Source organism: Ovis aries, chromosome 2 (assembly GCF_016772045.2).
Source record: "Ovis aries strain OAR_USU_Benz2616 breed Rambouillet chromosome 2, ARS-UI_Ramb_v3.0, whole genome shotgun sequence".
NCBI classification, from domain to species: Eukaryota; Metazoa; Chordata; class Mammalia; order Artiodactyla; family Bovidae; genus Ovis; species Ovis aries.
The window spans coordinates 133,480,356-133,498,842 of NC_056055.1; the positions used below are offsets into that span (position 1 = coordinate 133,480,356).

At 42.9% G+C, this 18,487-nt stretch overlaps 2 long non-coding RNA genes across 8 annotated transcripts in view; one reads left to right on the forward strand and one right to left on the reverse strand.

The window, feature by feature from the left end:
- Positions 1-4,746, reverse strand: part of LOC132659202 (uncharacterized) — a 155,388-nt gene extending 150,642 nt beyond the window's left edge. For all 6 annotated transcript variants that reach the window (XR_009599316.1, XR_009599315.1, XR_009599317.1 and 3 more), the window contains exon 1: positions 4,588-4,746. This is a non-coding gene — a long non-coding RNA (uncharacterized LOC132659202). The remainder of the gene's footprint in view (positions 1-4,587) is intronic.
- LOC132659201 (uncharacterized) lies at positions 834-18,242 on the forward strand. 2 transcript variants are annotated; one of them, XR_009599314.1, is made up of 3 exons: positions 834-6,228; positions 12,138-15,911; positions 16,243-18,242. It is a non-coding gene; the product is annotated as an uncharacterized LOC132659201 (long non-coding RNA). The 2 variants fall into 2 exon arrangements; XR_009599313.1 differs by lacking the exon at positions 16,243-18,242 and having other exon boundaries at positions 834-5,388; positions 6,113-6,228; positions 12,138-13,994.
- The last annotated feature ends 245 nt before the right edge of the window (positions 18,243-18,487 follow it).

Consider the following 18,487-nt stretch of genomic DNA (forward strand, 5'->3'; position numbering starts at 1 on the left):
AGAAGAAAGTGACTGACACTGATATGCTGGGCCAGCCTCATTGCCACTAGAACAGCCTTAAATGCCCACACAAGGAGAATAAAAAGAAAAGCGCTATTGCAATAGAATAATTTTTTTTTTTTTTATTGAGACCGCGGAAAGTCACATGACCCTGCATGTAGCCTTTTAGGAAAGCACCGAAATGGTAAAGAGACGAGGGGGCTGCCTCTTTCCTCCCGCCGCCTCTCAGCCCGTCCTGCCGCGTGTCCGCATTCTTCTGGGCGCATCTGTGGAGCTATTAAGTGGGATAATCCCTCTGGCCTTTGATACATTTCTGGACATGATTATTTCATTACTCGCAGTATATCAGTAGGATCATAATAAAAAGGACTTCTGACAACCTGCCAAGAGTTTTGTGGCCTTGTAAACACAAAAGTGCTCTAATAAAATTTTATTAAGTGTTAAAAAGTCATAAAAAGTGAAATAACATAAACTACAAAATTTACTGTCCTCAGCAAATGCTGAAAATATCGTCCACAGTAAAATTAAATTAGCATGTAATAGACACAGAAGCGGTGTGGAGTGGATTTAAAAGAGGATCCAGGGAAAATGACACTGTAACCCAATCTGGGTCACGGGGATTTAATTCGGATTCTTGTCCCTAAATGTGAATAAATGTGCTGATTACAGACAAGAGCTGCGGGGTTACTGGAGTCTCACACATTGTCAATACTTTGGAAGAAATAATATATTGCGGACTGTAATGAGCTCGGGGAGACGCGGTGAGCTTCGCGGGCACCGGGTGAGGCGCAGGGCGGCCACTAGGGTGCGCTGCGAGACCGGGAATCCCCGCCGGGCGCCCCCGCCGCCGCGCCGCCCGCAGCCGCAAGCAGGCAGCCCTCGCCCCCCTCGAGCTCGAATTTACGGTTCTTTTCCCCCCCACCCCCCCACTTTCCCCTCTCTCCTGTGACATTTTCTCCAAATCGGAAAATGAAGTGTAAGCCGAGCTTTGCCACAGGCGGCCTTCGGTCTCCACTTTCAGACTCGAGGTCCGAGAGTGGGATGCGCTGTCCGCCGCGGGGCTAACCCCGGGGAACTGGGTGGGGCCCCCGGCGCCGGGGGCCGGGCTGGGCCTCTCGGTCGACCGAGGCAGAGCAGCGCGTGAGGCCCGCGTCCCGCTCCGCCCGGCGCGGGTGCGCTCGGAGCGGGGCAAGTGGGCGGCCTCGCGGCGGGTTCAAGTGCATCCCCGGGGTTGGAGCCCGCGGCGGTGGGAGCGAGCTCTCCCTCGTGCAGCCCCCTCTCCGGAGCCCAGCGCGGCGCGCCGCCCCGGGGACCCCTCTCCTCGGCCCTCCCCCTCGGGCTGGCCGTCGGCCTGGGACAGGGACTCAGCCCCGGGCTCACGGCCACGGGCTCTCCAAGTCCAACGTGGAGACTCCGCACGGAAAAGAAGTCGGACATCTCTCCACGCTGCTTCGAGTGGAATCTGGAATCAGCAGGAAATTGCTGGAGAACCCAGCCCGAGCCTTGGCAGTCAACCCTCGCTCTGGTGAAGAGAAGCAGCTCCCACCAAAGTCTTGCCTCCCTCTCCCCCCGAAAGCCCCGCGCAGGTTTGTAAAGAGGGGTGCGAGATCTGCAAAGGATTTGTCTTCCAGGAAGAAAGATGACGGTGACGGCGCCCAATGAAAGATGGGTGCCTGTAAGCGAGAAGTAACCACGGGCCACGTTTTGTAGTCCAAAAAGATGCAAACGCTGCCATCTGAGGAGTCAGTATCAGGAGTGAATTACTTATAAGTTGGCGAAACAGGAAGTAAATGGGCAGTGACACATTTCGGGGCATCATTTTTTCTCAGGGTTGTTCAAGGTTTTCAGCTGCATTTAAGAATGAGTTGCCTTTTGCAAAGAAGTAAATACTTTTAAGTAAACCACTTGCTAAAGCCCAGAAGAGGTAAGTTAAAGTTACCGCCTAAGATCCTTTAGTTTCCTGTCGAGGCTTGTGCGGGTTACGAGGAAGAGAATACCTTGTATTTTTAATTTTCCAGATGGCAAGAGCATTTGATTTTTTGTGTGGCCAGGTAATGTCCAAGGCAAATGGAGGACCCGAGGATCTTTCGTTAAGGAGTATTCACTTGACACTTCTAGCTTAAACTAACTATAATTAACTTACAATGGGGATTATAGTCCATTTTTTAGACTTTTTGGTCTTAAGTTATCTGAATGAAATGTTCTTTAACAGTTTTTTAAACAACCCCCCCCTTTTTTTTTTTTAATCATGTGCAAAGTATTTGAAATCTGGCCTGGAGCATGGAGTTAAAAATCAAAACAGTTTAAATGTGGTTTGACATTTGCTGTCAAAGATTTTGAGAGCTAATAAAAACAGAATTAAAAAGAATGGATATAAATAATAAAATTTCTTTTTGACAACCGTGGCTGCTGCTGGGGAGAAGCGACAGATGACATGGCGGTGACTTTGAGCCATGCCCTGCAGACAGCAGTTGTGAATGTGGTCAGTCAGTGCTCCTTTGAAAAATGAAGGACAAGAAGGTTTAAGGAGCAAATATAGAAACAAATATTTTACTGCATAGGATTTTCTCAAGAGTTCAGACTAAAAGTTTTGTATTTAAAATTTCACGATAAAGATTTCTTTGTTGATTTATTAAGTTCAGAAGGAAACTTTATACTTGTGTTATTTTGTTCTGTGTTCACATTTCAGATTGAAGTTCAGCTGTCCCTCAGAAAAAAAGTATCTCCATAACTACTAAAAACGTCAGGATTAATATTTCTTTAACTCTCTTCAAGTAGATATCACTGAAGTAATTTTTTTTTAATTTAACCAAGATTAGTACAACCCTATTCAAGAGGTTTGGTTTATTCCAAAACTATAAATGTAATCTAGATAAAATTGTAATACCAAAGGTTTTTGTAAAGAAACTTGGGAATGAATACATTTTATATGACTATTAAAACATGTTTTAAACCCTAACTATTCCCCCTTCCGAAGAAAAGTCAGAGTTTTCCATTCTATAGAAATATTATAATCAGGTATAAGAAAATTATTACTATAATAACAGTTCTGTCAAGATGATGGATACTTTTGAATGTATTATGAAGGAAAAAATATTTTTGGTCCTTCATGTATTTGAGGTACTTGAAAAGGCAAGAAGTTTGTAGAAACATTTTACAACCAAAATATACAAGACCATTAAAACGTGCAAGTAATTAGATTCTAAGCGACTAAGAAGTATTTTTTTCCAACAGCTTTGTATTCTTTTACATTTTTATGTATTCTTGAATGATTGCCTTTCAACCGTTCCAAGTATTTTGTTATATTATTTATATAATAAAAATATAGTTGGCATATGTTGCATTTTACTTCCTGCATGAATAGTTGAGAAATATTTTAATCTTCTTTTATATGTATATGGGATCAATTTGAACATGTGCCTTGTTGAAGTAAAAAACAATCCCAAGTTCATTTTTCTCTCCAAAACTTGACATTGATCCTGATCTCTTAGTTTTTATGTACACAAAGTGTTATGGAAATCAATTTGGACATGCCGGTTTATAGGGAAATTTTAAGCTGGTGCAAGTTTAATATGAAAGAATATATATTAAGATATAAAATAACTACTAGCCAAAATTAAATCAAGAGGTATATTTGTATCATTCACTCGTTTAGATGAGTGAGAGTTTAAAAGGTAGTTTTGCACTCAGGAAAGATTTCCTTATACTCTGTATTTATGAATATATAAATTATTCTCCCCTGCAACTTAAAAACTCAATAGCCAAATAACACATTTATGTATTTTAAGGTGACTAAGGCTCAGGATATAAGCAGCAGACTGGCTTCATGAAAGAAAGCAAGTATTTAAAATTGTACCTTAAAATATAAACTTGATTTCAGTTTCTGACAGAAATACTGTGACCAGCTCATCAGTTTTCCAGATCATTTTTAAAGCAGCATGTAAAAATTACCTTTTCCACATTAGAAGTTCATATTTAAGTTTCCTTAACTGCAAAATCACTCTAAAACAGAGTGTTTTACGTTAAGGATCATTTCATGTGTTGGTCCCATTGATTACATATGAATGTATAAAAATCTTGTTTAAAAGACCAGTAAAAGTGAGGAAATTCCAAGTCAAGCTGGCTAATTCCATTCATAATTCATCCTGAGTGCCTGACTTAGGAAACTTGCACACAGTTTATAGCTATACATACAAAATAAGTTGACTTGTTTGGTAAACAGGGAAGCAGAGTTAAATTTGACCTCCTTGCTCAGAAAGGCTTACGTTGATACAACCATGGAATGTAGGTTAAGCTTTTTGTTTCCCCAGGAATTTTCCAATCTCAATCCTTTTTTGGATTTTCGCTTTTTGAAAACGTAAACACAGGACAACTTTTGTGTTCTGAGATGGGGCTGACTTTCACCCACCCGTTCCCTTCCTGCTCGCATATTTGTTCAGGAATTCTTAGTGCTGGGGGAGCACAGAGGCCCTGCCGTGAGAAAACAGCATTCACCGAATCGCTGTCCCCGTCCCCGTCCCCGTTAGCTACCCTAGGCCCTCTTTTTATTCTGAGCAAACTGGGCAAGAATTTAGTACTTATACTCACATGGTTCAAACTGCTAGATCCACAGCCCGAAGTACTTTTGGCAGCTGGCAAGAAGTCCATCCAGACTTTGTATTCTGAGCTGGGAAAAACTACTGAAGAATCGCGTGCTTGCCATTGAGGAACTTCCAGTCTGTCTGTCAAACCTGAAACAATCCATCTGCTTGTTTTCCAAAGCTGCACTGTAGGGTGATGCCATCCCTTAGTTTTGACGTTTAGGAAGACGTTAAGACATTTTCATACAGTTTCTTAAACATGCTGAGTAATTTGTAATTTTAAACCAGACAAATTTTAAGGGTGAAAACTGGCCCAGAGAGAGTCTTTACACAATAACTTCAAACTGCTGTGAACTTTTAAAAGTGACTTTTTAAAATAAGATCTTGAAAATGTGGGTTTCTGGTGGCTACTCAGAATAGGAATCCTCAGAACCAGTTAATATTCACCAAACACGCTTCATTAAACTGGAACAAACATGATGTTGAATTCCTAGCTCCCCATTTTCCTGAATGTAGGTCATTTTCTGTCCTTACAATTTAACGATTGAAGGGATTTCCTGTCTTTGAAGTACAGCAGTTTGTCACTTGTTTGGATTAGCCTCTTTAAAAGTTGGGGCTCCCATCCTACGTTGAAAGACTTAGCGACTCCATGTTCTCTGGCTAGAGTTTCCCAGCTCACTAAAGGCAGTGATACCTGCCCGTGTGGGACTTTGCTTTACAAGTCGGTGCCTGCAGAGCCCATATTCCAGGTTGGAGCCTTCAGGAAAAGCCCAGAGTCATGCGCTTACCTGGGTGAAGCCAAAAAGAGGTAAGCTTTCATAATGAGGGGCCATATATTAAAATTCATAACTTTTGAGAACTGGAATAACTTGTGTTCAGGCATTAGAGTCTCATGCTAAAACAGAACATAACAAGCGAGGCCAAATGTGCCAGGTGAGTGAGACCCACCTAAGAAATGACTGACATTTAAATGCACTTTTCAAAAGTGTGCTATTTGTATTTGTGTGTGTGTGCTCAGTTGCTCAGCCGTGTCTGACTCTTTGCAACCCTATGGACTATAGCCTGCCAGGCTCCTCTGTCTGTAGGATTTCCCAGGCATGATTAATGGAGTGGGTTGCTATTTCCTTCTCCAGGGAATCTTCCCTACCTGGGAATAGAACCCAGGTCTTCTGTGTCTCCAGCATTGCAGGAAGATTCTTTACGCTGAGCCTTTGGGGAAAGCCCCCCCCCCCTTTTTTTTTTGTTAAGAATGCCTGGTATTTCATCATCTCTTCTGATATGGATCCTAGTAGACAAGATCCAATATTTCTAGTGAAAATGTGCCTATTTAATTAGAAAATGTCATTCACAAATGACCCATGAGTTAGGAGACAGCAGTGAATTGCTTTTAGGAGCTAGAGCGATGCTTATTTTTGCCAAATAAGGCAACAGGCTCCAGATCTGATTGTGAGCTACAGCACACCCTAGATGAGATACAATGCAGTTTGTTGTTCAGTCACTCAGTTGTGTCCAACTCTTTGCAACCCCCACAGACTGCAGCATGCCAGCCTTCCCTGTCCTTCACTGGCTCCTGGAGTTTGCTCAAACTCATGTCGACTGAGTCTGTGATGCCAACCAACCATCTTGTCCTCTGTATACAGTACAACAGGTGAATGCTATTTGCATATATTTACATGACTCTGCCTACCTTGAGCATATCCACCAACTCATCACTGTCAAGACTCAACTTATTCTTTGTTTGCTAGAGCAGTTCCTTAATTGTTTGAAAACCTGGGCAAGAATAAGGCATCCTCACAGTATCCCCCTCCCCAAGAGCATTTTCTTCTTTTTTTTTAAGTAAACCTTTAGAAGTTTAGGAATTGGAGGGCTTTCTCTTTGGAGAACTGGACTCATGTGTGCGTGAAATTAAGATATTCTGATACGTAAAGGGAAGGAAGTTAAAAGAGATTTCAGTACTGTTCTGGTTTAGGTTTGTGATCAAATCAGGTCATGATCAAACAGAGAAGAAAGGAGGTAGAAATTGAGCAAGTCAAAGAAAGAGGTATGAGGTTAAATTCTGCTGATCATTTTATAATGAATTGGAGTGAAATTCTGATGACTAGGCATTTTCTTTTTGTGGCTATCACTTTGACCCATTTAATTTCTCTGGAAGAAATCATAATCATTGTAACTGAGCTGCCCTGCTGGGCTGTTTTCTGGCTAGTAGCATTGGAACCATCTGGGAAAAAATGTATCATCACCACAGAACATCCGTCTAAAGGGCACACCTCTGTGTCTCTCACAAAGTGAGTAGCACTTGGTCCAGCCAAGGACATAGATTCATGCATCTGTCTGGTTGTGTGTGTTTCACTGATCATCTTCCTGGTCCTTGCCCTAGGCAACTACTAGTATAAGCCTAGCATGTGTAGTATCAGAGCAGATTCTATAGCCACCAAATGAATAGTCTTGTCTTTAAGTCACACACTTTTGCACCTTTCGTGTGGTTAAAATTTAAAATGCTCCAATTTTCCCTTGGTTACATCACAGATGCTAAGAGAACAGACAGGTGGAAATAGGATACTGAAGAGCTGAATATCTCTGCAAACTCGAGCACTTAAAACAGTTTGAAGTCACCGGGTGCTCTTTCTTTTTTTAATTGTCTTCAGTGAAACTCCAAAAACCCCATAATGTCTACCTTAAAAGCATCAGGAGTATTTTAATTGGGTAATAACCATCCATATTTTCCTTCTGATAAAAGGAATTAAGGATGAAATTTTATGATGATTATAAACTATTACTGACCCAAGGGACAAGAACAATTATGAAAAATATGTCCTACATATTTGGCATGAATATGAATTTAGACTTTTAAACCCTTCATCTTAAATGCTCAAGCAACTTATTAAAGCTTATAAAATAATATTCACATAATGGTAACAAGGTAACTTATAATCATGATTGATATTATATCATCAGTATTACTGCAGGCTCCATGCCAAATAGTGAAGCTGACTTGGTATTTGCCTGTTGGGCTTATGATAAAAATAGATGCACTATAAAAAAGATGAAAGATGATAATGGATTTTGTGTATCTGAGGTCCCTTTTGGTCTATGATTGTTTTTAAAATGCTTTTCATATAGATCACATCCCCTCTCCTCTTCTCCATCCTGCTCCCTTTTCTTCTCTTGTTTTTATTTTTTTTTCCTTTCTTTCCTTCACATAAAATTACGAACCATTAGAGGGAAAAGTGCTTTCTGAAAACTATGAAAAAATAGTGAATCTGACTTGTGACTAAGTACTGGGAGTGTTTGTTGTTGTTTAGTTGCTAAGTTGTGTCTGACTCTTTGTGACCTCATGGACTGTAGCCCGCCAGGCTTCTCAGTCCATGGGATTTCCCAGGGAAGAATACTGGAGTGGGTTGTCATTTCCTTCTCCAGGGGATCTTCCTGATCCAAGGATCAAATCCACATCTCTTGCATTAGCAGGCAGATTCTTTACCACTGAGCCACCAGAGAAGCCCCAAGTATTGTGAATAGATCTGATCAACTCAAAACTTTATTATCCAGCAGCTGCGTGAGAACAAATTCAGCATTCATGAATATGAGTCCCCATCTGGGGCTAACCCATCAATGTTTAGACCAGCTTTGACCAAACCCAGAATGGGAGTCTTCTTTGAGAGCAAGAGAGTATCTAACTTTGAGTCAGAGCTACTTACCACCCTTAAGATCAGTTTTGGATCATGACAAACTTTTTTAACATATTGAAGATGACTGGGACAATTGCCAAATTTCCGCAATGTGGGCAAAAATGGGCATTCTAATTGGAGGGGCTGCCTGTGTCCACATGTTACTTAGACCCAGCCCTGCAGAGTCTTACAGGCTGCCATTCAAACATTTACTATATGTTAGTGTTAAGCCCTTTCAAGTGTGTAACTTTTAACTGTAAATAGTTTGTTCCAGTGAAGCATTGGAACTTTCTGGCATGACTTGCCTCTGTTATGACTATATGGAATACCCAAAGACTGAGCCTGTCCATCCATGGGCTAGGATTTTGCTCCCACTCCACTCTGTGACCTATGGCAAGTTACTTAACTTGTCTGAGCCTTTGTTTCATCAGTTATAGAATGAGGGCAGTCATGCCTCTTGGCAGCGTTAGTTTGAGTATTGACTACTAATGAGTACTGAATGGCCTAATATTCATAAAGTATCTGGAACATAGTTTGCAGCAAATATCTGTTACTGAAGTTGCAAGGAAAACAAGATTAAATCTTTGATCTCACAGTTTTTCATAACCTAAAAATTTAGAGATCTTTCAAAAAGAGAGAGCCTCAAAATGCATGTTTGTAATACTAGTGTCTTGTTTGCACCCAGAAATAGTGTCCTGAACTCAGATTAGAGATTTAATATCAGCCAAGCTTGCCTCCTCCTTTCACAACCTCCAGGAAAATACCTTTGCATAACAAAAAATGAGTTTAGTACTTTTCACTCCAATTGATCTTTACTAGGCAAGTCAGGTCAAAAATTCACCAAAAGGCCCTTGAAGTACACTATTTAAAGAAAATTTTTTAAAAAATGAAAATGAGGGAAAACAATTTGCTACTTTATTTGGAGACTGGCAGGTAATGTAAGCATAGCAGAACATGCAGAGCTTTTTTCCTAATTTGTGTTTTTAAAAAAATTCTTCTGGGAAGTGGCTTTTATGTGCCTAGATTCATTCCATGGTTAGTTTTTATGGCCAAGTTATAAACTCTTGACTATAAGCACCTAGAATAGAAATGCTGACACGCCTGTAACTAGAGCTGTGTGATTGACATCCCCATCATGTTGTAACTGACACACAAAATAAACTTAGGATAATTGCAGCGTGGTTTGAGCAACAGAGCAATATGTCTGAGCATATTGTAACAGTTTGACAAACTGCTTGATCTGGATCAGCAATGTGATTCCCATTTATTGTCTGTCTTAACAAAACCTCAAATCTTCACCAAAAGATAGAAAGGATAGGTTATTGTAACATACTATGATTTTTGAACTGGAATCAAGAAACACCACACTATTTTGTGTTGAGCCATTCACTGGTCCTTGGGAGCTGAGGAAAAGACACTGGGAGAATATATGAATGAAGTAATCCCTGTTGAATCAGTGCAAAACAACAGAAAGAAATGCTATAGTATCTCCACCACCACCACCCCCCCCCCAACCCCGCCACCACCGCCCCCCAACCCCTGCCCTAAAACTGTTCCTACGTATTTCACGTCATTACCTTGGCTATAAATACATCTTGAGGGTTTTGGTTGTTTATACAGTTGGCCAAACCACTGAATTTGGGTTTTTAGATCCTACTGTATATTGTGGCAACTGCCTGATTTGCCTTTAAATTTTCGATATTCTACCTTTATCCTTTACAAGTGTCTTGTCATATTAGAGAACTTTCCAGTCTTTTTTTTTTTTCTGGCTTGTTTTCATTCCACTAACTTATAGCTGGATAATCATGCGAACGCTTAGTTCTTCTGCCTTGTTTTCCTGCTGACCTAGATGTCCTCATGTGTAAAGTGAGACTCTCTTTTAAGTGTCATTGTAAGATGGCAAAATACCAATGTGTACTTAATAATCTGGACCTTGATCAATTGGTTTATATTGGAAGATCCTAGTATGTCTCATCCGTTCTCTAGGTGGGTGGGATGTCGGGGGGGTGGTCCTTGTTTGCAAGGAGAGGACATTCTACTCATGGTCATAAGGTATCCGTTTATTCAAGAAAGTAGACCATTTGTGTGCAGGGTGTACCTGAGTGTTTCAGGAGATCAAAGGAAAGAAATATCAGTGAGGACAGAGTGAGCTCCTGACGTGTTCTCTGGAGAGGTGGACTGCATCTGTGCTCAGGAAGCAGGGGCAGCTTTGGATGGATGAAAAGAACATTTCCGGCAAGGAGCACATGGTGGGTGGAAATACTGAGGTGGGAATGAGCCCGTTCTGGTCCTAGAATTGTAAGGACCTGAAGAAATCGTTCCGTTTGTACATACCCTCTGTCCTTACTATTTTTGTTCATTCAGAGTCATCCAGTTTTCCTGGCGACATATTTGACAGTCTGCACACACTGAAGGGTCTGCCTCCTTGAAACTTTTCATCTGACTTCTCTCAAATCTGCTTAAAATGCTATTCTGGATTATGCCATCTCCCTGCTTAGAAGCCTGACTGCATACTGCTCAGTCTCCGTAACCTCCCCACTCCCACCCCTGCCCATCCTGTGAGCTTCATTGCACCTCCAGACACATCCCACTTCTGACAATCTGGCTGCAGCCACCTGGAACTGCCTGTATTTTCTCTTGTCTCCTGCCCTTCCTGTGAGCTCAGATCTCAGCTTAAACATCGGGAGACCAGATAAGGCTCCTTGGCTGCTCACCCTTGCAGCTCCCTACAGGAAGCAAGTTTCATTTGAATTTCTTCCTTAAAAACTGTCTTTCCCATGAGACTAGACACTTCTTGCAATGAGAAACCATGTTTGGCTTGATCATGAGTGGCTGGCACAGAGCCTGGCACCATCCATTCATTCAAAACTTCCTATTAAGTCCCAGGCCCTAATACAACCGGGAGCAAAATAAAGAAGCACTGTCTGCTTGGGGACCAAACATATAACAACCTAAAAATAAAATCTATAAAGTATATATATTTATAGTATAGCAGTAAATGCTCAGGAGTAAAGCAAAGCCAAGAAGGAAGACAGAACGTGTCTAGTACAGAAGACTCCTTAGGCAGGCGGCCAGGGAAGAGGGCCTTGCTAAGACAGATGCAGACAACTGAACAGAGACTTGGAGGGAATGGAGGAAAGGAGGGGCTGAGCCACACAGATGCTGAGGAAGAGCAGGTGGACTGCGGAAACAGCAGGTGCAAAGGCCAGTCTGGGGCACCTTGGGAGTATTCAGAGGTCAGTGGGCTGGAGTGCAGAGAGTGAGGAGGAAAGAGGGAGAGGCGTGGTCAAAACGAGGAGTCAGCAAGGGAAGGACAATAATCATGCACCAGATAAATGGGTGTAGGACTGTTGTTATGCTATTATTCCTAGTCTTTGGACTAGAAGACCCAAAGAGAATAGACTATGTCCTTTACTGCTTTAAAAGACTATTTTAAATGACTTTCTAATGCTTTAAAGTAATGCCAGTAACTCAACATGGAACAAAGCCTGCTCTCATTAGCTTACTGAGTGAAAGGACATCAATGCAATCAAGCCTCCTCCTCCAGCCCCAGGATCTTAATGCAGAATGCAGAGGGACCACGTATCATGTAGTGAGCCCATGACCCCAGCTCCTGTCTTTGCAGGAGATTAACACATGGAGCTGAAAGAACATGAATGTAGGTAACTTAATGACCGAGGTTTTCATTTTAGAATCACCTTCAGAGGGAAGGCAGGAGAGCACACAGTTATCTCATTGCAACCGTATAGAAGAGAGCTGTGGTTTTGTTCTTATTTTGACTCAGTTCTTCGGGGCTTTATTCTTTAGCCATTCCTGGTGTCATTAGTGATTAAAGTAATCTTTTCTCCAGGTGACACTTAGCATCTTAACTAATGAAATACTCCTTGCACAGGGAAGGGTTCAGCTCTGCCAGAAAGGGAATGTAAGCAGAAGGAATTCCTGCTCTGAACCCCACCCCCAGAGCTACAGACTCCTGAGTTCATGACTTGTGGGTCACACACATCCCTCTGTCCTGGACACCTGGGCCGGGCCTGCGGTGCAAAGCGTCACTCAGCACGCCTGCCGGCTCCGTCAGTACCCACCGCACAGCAGCTTTCCTTCTCTCAACGCTTGGCTGCCTGCCATGCTGACCCCAGGAACAGAGCCTCCTAAGAAAAAGGTACGTAAGAAATGAGGGCTGAACACACACCATGTCTTCCTCGAGACCAGCCAGCTCTCCTCATGAGAACAGCTTTCCAAGCCTAGGGCTTGGTTCCAGCTCCATTACAACAAAGAAAAACCTTTATAACATTTGTCCACAATCTAAGCCACAGGAAAATCCTGACTGCACAGCACATGACATGGTGTGGAGAGTATAAGCACACTGGAGAAAGAAGAATTACTATGCAAAAGCTATTGACGCACAAGACCTTCGTAACAAGCAGGAAATGTGCAAAGACAGATCCCTGTGCGGGAGATAACAGCTGTCCCTGTTGGGACCCAAGGCTCAAAGGGCAGCTTGTGAGACACTGGCTGCTGCTCGACACGGCGTTATTTCCTTGGCATGTGACGGAACTGGGGGCCTTCCTTGCTTTTCTCTGGTGTCCTTCTTTTGTCATTGTTTGTGAAGGTAGTTGAGCTTCGGTTTGGTCTGGAATCCCGTGACACTTAGAGCTATAAGATCAAAGTCCATCATAGGCATTTGGGTTGGTGCCTGGTGCCAGCAAAGTTCAGGCTGGGCTTCAAATGGGGCTTGAGTGCCTCTTTTGCTGTTAAGTCGCTTCAGTCGTGTCCAACTCTGTGTGACCCCGTAAATGGCAGCCCACCAGGCTCCCCCAACCCTGGGATTCTCCAGGCAAGAACACTGGAGTGGGTTGCCATTTCCTTCTCCAATGCATGAAAGTGAAAAGTGAAAGTGAAGTCTCTCAGTCATGTCCGACTCTTCGTGACCTCATGGACCGCAGCCTACCAGGCTCCTCCACCCATGGGATTTTCCAGGCAAGAGTACTGAAGTGGGGTGCCATCGCCTTCTCTTGGCCGCGGTCAAAGGCTGGCTGGGTTTGATCTTGAACTGAGGAGTTGCAGGTCCTTGATTGATAAACCCTGCTTGGCAGAGCTCTGCTTTAATTAACGTGGCCCTTGTGTTGGGTGGATTTCCTGTGTTTTAGCACCTCCCTAGATGTAACCTTATCTCTCCATTTTCAACCCATGATTGATCTGAAACACCACAGGTGAGGTTTCTCTTTGACTCAACAGCTGGATTACTTCCAGGTTTTCCCACCACAGAAGAGAAGTCCCAAACTCTAGCAGTTCTTATCATTTGACATTTTATGGGGCAGCCACTGTGGGTGAGATGCTAATATGGTTAGACACAGGTCCAGTAAACTGAACTTAGTGCCTGAAAGTGTATTCATCTACAATGTGTAAATGTTAGAGACAATGGAAGTAAACAAATGATAGATGGTGTTTAGGGGGGAGGTGACAGCAAGGTGTCTCTCAGAAGCTTGGAAAGAGGGCAAGTGGTTGACCTTTAAGCATTAAGCTACTTAAATAACTGCATAAGTGAAGGAGGCAGAAGGTTTCATTGATCCTTTGGGAAAAATGATTTAGAGGGAACAGGAAGATAGCCCAGCGCCCTGAGGATCACATGTCCTGCAAGATGCTTCTCAGGTCAGTTTGGGACAATCTTTGATAGTCACAATGCACATTTCACTTTGTTTACACTTGTGTTTCTATCAAACTTAAAAAAATAAAATGGACCTCCATCACCTCCCTGTTTCTCAGTTTTTTGTTTGCTTGTTTTTAAAATCACAGCACACCACGGAAAGAAATGATTTATAAAGCATACCTACTGTGGGAATACAGGGAGGCCCAAGCTAAAGAAAGAAGACACCATCGGATGAGTGAGGTGCTCCAGGCACAAAGTACGTAATCAGAGGCAGCCCCAGGCAAGAGAAGGTGGGGTGAGGAGGAAAATCACTCTAGTCATCAGAGAGTTTGTGTGTCTGTGTGTGTGCATGTGTGTGTGTGATTGGAAGAGAGAGAGACAATTGAAACCTCTTCCAACACTATACAGAGTCCCTCTGGAGATTTCTGAATAATGACACAGCTTCACAGATATGGTGACACAAGGCAAGTGTTGTCATGGACAGGAGAAAAGGTATTATGCCCTTTGGGAAGGGGTGTCATCCACAAATAGTTAACGTTTTCATGTAGCCATCAGTGTCTCTTGATTTAACTAGCATATGACCATCTCTGAATACCCCAGAAAGATCTGGCCCTGAAAACGTCAGGAAACAGATGATGGCGAGAGCTGCGCAATAATGTGATGTACTTAGTGCCACTGAACCATACAAGTCAATATGGTTTTATATCATGTGACTTTTCCCACAATTAAAAAAAAAACATTTAAAAAGATCTGGCCTAAATAACAACTTTGCCACTTACTAGAATATAGAATACAGAAAATAGACTGGAATCTATGGCTCAATTTCTTCATTTGCATATTGCGGTTACTAAAACGTGGGATTACTGTAAGTATTATACAATATATGCTTAGCCCATTAACATCATAAGCACTCCATAAAGATATTTAACTTTATTTATTTATTTTTTGATATTCAACTTTAAATTTTATTTCTATAATGATTTTTATTTCAGAGGTTGACAGACATCATCATGTTTTCCAGTGTGCTAGAGCTCTTTAACATGTTCCTCAAAAGGCTGTTGTTAATGAAACTACATCACTTTCTTTTACTCACCATATAACATGATGCCAGGAAGCTTTCACAGCAGTCACTCACAAGTGTCACTCATCTTGCAAAACCCAAAGAGGATATAATTAGAGTCTCTGCTTTAAGAATTTTTACTGCCTGGTGGTATCTGTGATACCAGCATCGTTACTCTGGCAATGAAGGTCACAGTGGGTTTTTTTCCTGAAAGATAAGAACACAGGTAAGGATATGGTTCCTTAGGTGTCACATCTTTTTTTTAGAAGACCAAATATTTGTGAGTGATGTTGACTTGGGAACATAAGAAATCAGCTCTCTGGCCTTGGCCCTCCTGGCCAAAAACAGAGAGTTGGGCTTGAACAATTAAACACTTTTAAATTTATTTTTATATATTTAAAACTCTGTTAGATTTTTTTTTTTCTGTATAAATAGACATCATGCTTTCCAGTAAACAGGCTCAAAAGGTAAAAAAGCAACATTTGACTTGCTGACCCTGGGCATACGAACGTGACAATGCTAAGAAAATGCGTTGTCTGGTGCCAGTCATGCACAATAGAAGAAGCAAGGAAGCACATATTAGGGACGGCTTTCATGCTCCCAAGTGACCCAGGAGCTCTGTGGGTTCCTGCCCAGGGTCAGGAAGTGACTCGTGCCTGTCACTGGCTGCAGCACTGATACCGCTCCCAACGGGTCTTTCTGTTTGGTTGACTTAAAGGATTCACCACCACCTGGTTCCATCTACTTATCGCAGTCTCCAGCAGCAGGGATGCTTGTCCTGCCAGGTCCGCTACTGCTGGAAGAACCAGCTCTTTGGGCACACTGAAGGCTCAGGACCCCACAGAATGAGGATCCCGAACAAAACATACTTGTGTCTTGAAACAGGAGCCATATTCTGTGTACCTGCCACAGACTTGTGTTCAGGAATGGCCACACTCAGAAGCTGCTACCAAATTTAAGTACGTATTTTAGAAGTTATCAAGCTTCCTTACAACTAGCACAGCATTAACGTCTGGGAAAAAATAATAGACGAGGAACAGTTGGGTAGAGGTTCTTCCATCAGGGCTGGCTTGGTAGGTGCTACAAAAGATTTGATTTCCAGATTTCTGAAAGAAAAGGAGAAATCTGAAAACAAAACCAAAGCAGTCTCACCTGGTGGGGGGAGGTCACTGAGCTGGGGTTGGTCAGCTGAAGTCTGATGACACATTCAGAAGTTACTCAGTTTTAGTTTTCTTCTGTCTATGACTGGGCGATACCACGTATCTGAGTCAGAGCTTCCTCTTCTTGCAGGTAGGTTTAATAGAACCTGCTCCACGTGCTGGGAAAGATTGGGGACAGGATGATAAGACGGAGACAGAGGATGAAATGGTTAGATGGCATCACCATCTCAATGGACATGAGTTTGAGCAGACTCCGGGAGATAGTGAAGGACAGGGAAGCCTGGCATGCTGTGGTTCCTGGTCAAAGAGTTGAATATGTGACTGAACAACAATTCCCTCGTATGAGATGGTTGGGGCAAGATGAGAAATGCTATATGTAAAATCATATGATATATGTAAAAAGCAAATGATATATGTAAAAAGTAATGATATATGTAAAAAGCAAAAGAAAGTCTAAACACGCAAGATTTCTGTCTTCTCCCCTAGACCGTGAGCTCCTAGATAAGGGGACCTTGTGTCTCTCTACCCAGGGTGCCTGCTGCATAGTGGGCTGGCAGTTGTATCAAATGACTGGATACACCGATTATGAACCAACTGGGTCAAAGAAAGAAAGCTGCCATTGGAGGTGCCGACTAGACCCCTTGTATCAACTGGGTCCTGGAGGGGACACCAGCTTAGAGCATGCAAGTGGGAAGTGGGCCCCTGAGAAGCTGTTGCTGCCTGTGACTAGAGAGAAAGGAAAATAGATTGGGAGATGGGAGAGCCTAAAGGATTCCTGTCCGGGTCTTTATTCAGACAGAAACTGGCGAGGAGAGGTCCCAGTTCTTAGATGCGCGTGAAGCGGGAAGTCAGGTGACGTGGGTTAGGGCATTCTGCTCAGCGTGGCTGAGTGTGATGGATGGCTTGGTGCGCTGTTTATCTAGTGCGGGCTGGTATTTCACCTCTGTTTTCATTAGACTGATGCTAAGGTAATAATTCTTTCCTCTGGCTGAAAAATCTGTCTTCAGCCATTTGTTGATCTTCTTGAACGGGCACTTCAGATGTCCAGCAGTTACCCTAAAGGAGGCTTTGAATGAAAACTTACATAATGCCAGTTGGCATCCACGGAGCTCACAGCAAGGCTTCTGCTAGACTTGCTGTGGTTAGGAGGTTGCAAAGTCACATCTGTGCAAAGAGAACCAGCCTCAGGAATGGCACAGAGAGACCACGCCTGTGGGAAACAAAGAGGAAACGGCACACTTTTTGCATTTGAACATTTCAAGCGTATCTGCAAATTAAATGAAGGCAGTGCCGTCTTCCTGGGGTGTTTCCATGAAGCAGTGTGTTGTGGCGAGAAGTGCCCAAGACTGGGACTCAGAAATCTCCATGACTCTCCCTACGGGCAGATCTCATAGCATCTCTGTGCCTCCATGTCTTCATCTTTCCAGCAAAGACAAGAATAATATATGTGGTGGTCTGAATGGAAAGCCCTTGTCAAGAGAACTTAGCTTTTAGTTTTTCTCCCAGGCTAGTGGGAACAAGTTGAACACAATAACAGAGGCGTGTGGCGTTACTAAGTGGCAGCATGATAGCCCCACCCGCCTCCCAACGCCTTCGATGAAGAGCAGGAAGGTGAGAGGACAAGGCTGGCTCTGTAAGGCCTGGTTAAGGAAACTCTCTTCCCACGACTCACAGGGCAGTCCTTCTGAGCAGTGTTGTGGGTTTGTGAGCTGACCACCCAGTGATAGGACTTCTGCTCACAGAGCCCAGGAAGTTGCTTCATCCGGAGTGGACCCCCAGAAACGTCTCATCCCCTCATCTGTGTGTGTGTGTTTACCATCGATGTGCAGACGGTGCAGCCAGGCCACGGAGAGAGATGGAATCATAGGCCACTGCTCTCAACGCTCAGGTCTTCCATTCAGAATGAGGGTCTTTCCTCCCCATCAGGAGGGACAGCCCCTTCATGCTGTCTGTACCAGAGGCCACTTGCCTTGAAAAATGGTTCTTATGTAACATAACTGGGGTGGACATATATTCTGATTTGCCCCTACCGGCCCACTTTGTGCTTTTTGTGACTGAATACATATAATAGCTCTCCCACCAACTCTTAAAGTGTTTGAGTTTGGACAATAAATTATATGACACCCTAAATACAACAGGTTCGTTTTTCTGTTGGCACCTTCTCCACCCTCAACAAATACCTCATGTCTATTGCCAATAGCCCCTCTGTCCTCAGCTTAGTCATTTATGCTATACAAATAAAGTTTTACTTTATAATTTTCACACAGCAATGTATATTCATCAATATCATTTTCAGGGCACTCCTGACATGAGGGGAGACTCATTACAAAGAACTGTACTTTATAAAATGTGATAATTCTAATGAGGAAGGATTA